Here is a 6,000-nt window from a genome sequence, read left to right on the forward strand (position 1 = left end):
CAATGATTTCTCTCGAAATTACCATATCAGTAAAGTTTTTATTACATTTCCTATCATCTTTTCATAATAGAGAGGTTTTAAAGTGCTAACAAATAGCACTATAGTCTTTTCTCGATCAGAGAAAGTTATACCTGAGAAGTAACATCCCTCTACCTTTGGACATACTCTTTAAAAGACTCGTTTACCTTTTTCTCCAGATTCTGTAAAGACAAACGATCAGGGGCCAAATCGATAATATGTCGATATTGATCGATGAAGTCACGTGCCATATCGTTCCAAGAGTGAGTGCGGGTTCTGTCCAGCTAAACATACCATTTGGCTGTAGAGCCAGTAAGACTATCTTGAAAGACATCATTAATAATTTTTCATCATGAGCATGAGCTGTCATCTTCCGGTAATACATTGTGATGTGAGTTTTGGGGTACTTTGTACCGTCATATTTTTTAAATTTTGGTACTTTGAACTTATGATGAACAATCACATCAGGGACTAGGCAGAGCCCAACAGCATCAATTGACCCATAAAAACTAAATCCTTCCACGACCCATAACCTTTGTTCTAGCATACTAATCTTGAAGCTTTCTTGAGTTTCCACTCTTATCTTTTTTTTCTCCTTCTCGTTTAAATCATCTAGATCAGGAATTGGTTCTGCTACTTTTTCAGTAAAGATAGGGTTTACATAGCTATTATAATGCCCTAGGTTGGAAGCTGACGGTATTTTCGGATATGTTGGATATGTGAAGTGTTGCGGTGAAACCTCTTGAGCAAACTGGGCTTAAAATGGGCTAAAACCTGGAGGATATAAAGGGTCAGCCACTTCTTGCAATGGAGGAACTTGTTGGCTTGCATTTTCTTCAACTCATTTTCCTTTCTTCATGTTATTAAGAGCATCCAAAATCTTGTTCAACTCACTTTCAATCTTCTCTTGTGCTTTTTCTATCTTTTCAAATCTATGAAAATTTTTTTGCTTCATTTACCTTGCTTTGGATCTTGTGTTGTATCGATGGGTAAGGTTCTCGCTAGATGGAGCTATCCTTGAACCTTGACTATCATATCTTAGAATTAGTAAATTTGCATGACTATCACATGGTTACTTTGTTAAGTGTAATGAATGAGAATGCAATGAATGAAAAATACATGTATGCAAAGAACATTAGCCTTAAAAACGGTATTCAACTAAAAGATTTTATTTATTCCAAAAAACCTTTTATCTACATTGAGTTTATCATCCTAAAATTATAGCCATAAAATTGTTTGATCTGTTCATACTGGGCCTTGGCTTCTTCGATGAAGTTCAATAGACGTTGTCCATGTTCTTCTACTGGGGTCACCATTTGTCTCAATGCCTTTGCCTCTTCCACCATCTCTCTTGCCTTGCATACCCCTTTACGAATTTGGGTCATTAAGTGCTCAATGTATTTCTGCCTTCTTAAGTTCTTTCTTTTACCTCACCAAATTTGGTATGATAATTCTCTATGTTCTCTAACCAATGCAACGATATGGTCTCTTTGTTCATCCAACTTTTGACTTAGCCTGCTCAAATAACTGTTTAGCATGTTAATTTCTACCTGTGTTTCGGTACTCTCTTCTTCCAATTCAGCATACTCTTACTTCAATCTTGTATTTTTCTCAGTTAGCTCAACAATGATTATCTCTTTCGCCCTTTCTCTCACACATACCCTTTTGTGCTCTTGGTGTAGCTTTGTTAGATCTTCAATAGCTGTATCACGTTTTTTAGTAATCTTGTGAACTTTAACTTCATAACTTTCGGCTCTATCTTTCCACTGGGTTTTTTCTTCTTGAAGCTTCTGGATTTCTTGCTTTAACTTATCCTTTTCAGACTCAAATTTTTTTGTTGCCAACTCTAATTCTGATGGTGTCTCTTCAAGTTTTTCTTCTATTGGTGGTTGAGAGATTTCATAAGTGAATACCATTTCTTGTCTTCTTTTTGTTCTCCAAACCAAGTATCCTGAGGTGACTTTATCAGTAAATGGTCTAGGACTCACTCTTCGGGGATTTTTTCATGCTTTAATCATCTCATTCATCCTTTGAAATGCTTTAGGCTCACTATAAGAGAAATCTAGTTGATGAAGCCCATAAGTCATAGGAATGACTTGTTCTCACCCAAATTACCTTTTCACTAGGAGTGGTGTATAATTTGTCACTCCCCATAAACCCAGAAGTGGGACCACTGTACTATCATCACATTGATATAGCATAGGCTCACGATTCATCCATGGGGCCAACCATCTCACTTTGGCACTTTTCAAATTTTATAAGAAAGTTATCCATTCTTGTTTAGACTTCCGCTTTGACCACCCACTTTCGTAGAATTTCTTGATCGAAACACGATTACGGATATAAAGCTTCGAGAAAGCACCATTTCTCTTTTCAAAATGGCTTTTCATCCACAAGTACAATAACTGTATGCAACCTATGAAGCGTCATCCATTCCGACGATAATAACTCAAAGATTTGATAGTCTCTGCTAATATTATCGTTGAAAGATTACAGTCATTGATCACACTCTTGAAGAAGTCAACCACCGTTATCTCAATATATCCCAAAACCTTTGAAAATATCACCAGTCCGTATATGGCCAAGGCAAATATATCTAACCCTCGTTCTTCATTGGCATGTTGCATCAGAAACTCATGAAAGAATTTCCAAGGTAGGCAAACCTGTTCTTGTTTCTTCTTTGTATGAGAATCTACAATTTCTTTGTCTATCCCCATAAGTTAAGCCAAACTTTTACGAAATCTTGACTTATATTTTTTGACATATATCTTGTCAGGAGTCTTGAGGTGTAGACCCATCAAGATTGAATATTCTTTGATGGTGGAAGTCATATCAGTTTCATTAAAGATGAAACACTTGTATGCAGGATCTCAGAATTGTGTTGCAGCTCTGATTAGTTGATCATCAACAACTACTGCTAGAAGGTGTGATATATGCCCATGTCTCTGGCAAAACTGCTCTTATCTTGACGGACTCATCTTCTTCCAAATATCAACTAAATCTTTTAGATTGTTCTGTTTGAGGAGGATAGATGTTTCTTGAGACAGAGTAGAATCATACCCGATTGGCAAGCAATCTCCCATCTTCAGTTGAATCTTTTCTAACTGGGCCTTTACTCATTGGGTGTCCCACAAGGTGCTAATACGAATGAAGAACAAACTAGTCGTTCAGTGGAGTCCATAAAAAAATTTGTTAAAGATCGTTTTTCAAGCAAATGTTCTTTATGCAATTTTATGATATGCGTATGAACTAATGCAAAAGAATAAGAAAAAGGTTAGTATACCCAGAAAAAGAATAAATAACTAAGTAAATTTAAACATCACACAGAGTAAAAGGGATGAATCATATGCTTTTGGTCAATTCTAAAAGGGAAGAGTGATGGCTCTATCTATAGGTTAGGCACACTTAAGGTTCACTATATGCGATTTTAAGGTCAAAGTCTAAAGGTTCCCAAATTGCTCCTTACATCCTTATCCATCACAGACTAGTAAGGCACCCTAATCATCACCCATTACAGGCTATAAGCGGAAAAGGTTCAATTTGAGTGGGAGTATTTCGCTAGCCACTGCGGAGCCATTAGACCTCACGAAAGCAATAGGTACTTTACTCCCTCCTAGAGGGACGGAGCTCAGGTGTAGAGCTCATGTTATGCACATGCATATGAATGACATAATTAACAAGGTAAATAAACATGAATGAATAATAACACATATACAAAAAGGTTCAATTTTATTAGGTTTTTGGATAACACAAATTATTTGCTACTCTCAAAGTCTCCAGTGGAGTCGCCAAGCTGTCATAACATCTAGATCCAGAAATCTATCGCTAGACATTGACTTTTAGGAGTCGCCACCGATCTTTTTATCTAGGTGCGATTGGCTACCTAAGAAATCTGTCCTTTCAGGGAACACCTAAGTTTAAGGGTCCCTAAAAGAATAGGTTCAGGTCTACTAACCAAAATAGGGTTCGGGAGTTCGGTTACGTGTGAGAAAGGTTATAGCACCCTCACAACGTCCATCAAAAGATGGTACCAGCTTAAATTTGTGTTATCCAATGAGCCTTAAAATTTTACCAAGTAATTAATTATTGGAAATTATTCTCAGTTGACTCTAATACTTTTAGCAAAAAATTGAGAAAATTCTCTCACTTCAAGAGTATGCAAGAAAAACTACTGTTTTACTTGCAGAGGCTCCATCGTCGGATTATTTAACATTTTAAAAAAATAAAAAAAAAGAAAAGAATGATTGTTTTTGTGCAGAGAAAATTGATACTTTCAACTTTTCTCCAAAAATATTCTTTTGAAACTTTAATTTCGAGGAAAAATTGATACTTTCAACTTTTCCTCAAAAATTTAATTTTTTGAAAATTTATTTTTTAAGGAAAATTGATACTTTTAACTTTTTCCCAAAAATATTTTTTGAAAAACTTTTAATTTCGAGAAAAATTGATACTTTCAACTTTTCCCAAAAATATTTTTTGGAAACTTTGATTTTCGAAGAAAATTGATACTTTCAACTTTTTCTCAAAAAATATTTTTTTAAAAAAAATTTATTTTTAAAGAAAATTGATACTTTCAACTTTTTCCCAAAAATATTTTCTGAAAAATTTTGATTTTCGAGGAAAATTGATACTTTCAACTTTTCCTCAAAAAACCCTTTTTTGAAAATTTATTTTTAAGAAAAATTGATACTTTCAACTTTTTCTCAAAAATATTTTTTGAAAACTTTTAATTTCGAGGAAAATTGATACTTTCAACTTTCCCTCAAAAATCGTTTTTAAAAATTTATTTTTAAGAAAAATTGATACTTTCAACTTTTCTCCAAAAATATTTTTTTTATTTTATTTAAAGAAAATAAAATAATAAAAAAAAATAAAAGTGAAAAATAAAAAAAATAAAAGTAAAACAAAAATAAAAATAAAATAAAGATAAAAGAATATTAAATAAACCTAATCTAAAAAAATAAATTAATTAATTAATTAATTAAAAAAAAACTTGGAGCGACTCGGAGAATAGCTCGGCTCGACTCGGTTTAAGGAAGAAAAATGACTCGGAAAACGTGACTCGAAAGGTCAGCTCGACTCGACTCGGCTCGGGAAGGCAGAGCACGCGCGGGTCAAAAAACAGGTCAATGCTTGGGTCAGGTCAGATCTTGGCAAAACGCGTGGATCATCTGGTTTATTTAACTAAAAAACGACGTCGTTTTGAGAGGGTATATAAGGCTGGTTCCTTCATTTTTTCAGCAGAAGCCTTCTCCCCTCTCTCTCTTCTTTTCTTTTCTCTCCCTTCTCTCTAAAATGCCCGAAAAACTTCAATTAAATATTCATCGGATTCTAGAATTTTTCATCAGAATCTAGGTTTTTCGTCGGAAGTTCGTCAAAAAAATGATCGATTTCTAGAAATGTAGTCGAAAACTGGGAAGTTGGCCAAAAACTTTAAACTTGGCCGAAATCTTCGTCGAAAAATTCAATGTCCGTCGAAAAAGTCACCGTAATCTGAAAATTTTCCAAAAATTTCCAAAAAAAAATTTCACCAAAAATCTTCAAAAAAATTTTTTTTTTGATTCCTAAATCTGTTCTAACACTTCTAAACTTTTCTTAGCCTTCAAATCTCTTCTATATGCCTTTTTCTCTCAACCAGTAGCTTTTTTCCTCATTGTTTTCTGTGTGCTATGTTTTGTGTTCTGTACCTATTTATAAGGATTGATCAGAAGAGTTTCTGATCAATCCCTATTCTTTTTTGGACAGGAATTCAATTTTTGAATCCAATCTAGATTCTAATTGAATCCCCATTCTCGGTAGGATTCTTCAAAAGAATTCGATCTCAGCCTCCCAAAAAAAAATCAGATAAAAAAAATAATAGATAATTAGAAAAAAATAATAAGATAAATCAAAAATATTACAAGATAAATAAAAAAATAATAATAACAGATAAATGAATATATAACTAGATAAATAAAAATACATATAAAATAAAATGAAAAA

Source organism: Durio zibethinus, chromosome 12, assembly GCF_047325235.1.
Source record: "Durio zibethinus cultivar Kanyao isolate XHJ-2024 chromosome 12, ASM4732523v1, whole genome shotgun sequence".
Taxonomy (NCBI): Eukaryota; Viridiplantae; Streptophyta; class Magnoliopsida; order Malvales; family Malvaceae; genus Durio; species Durio zibethinus.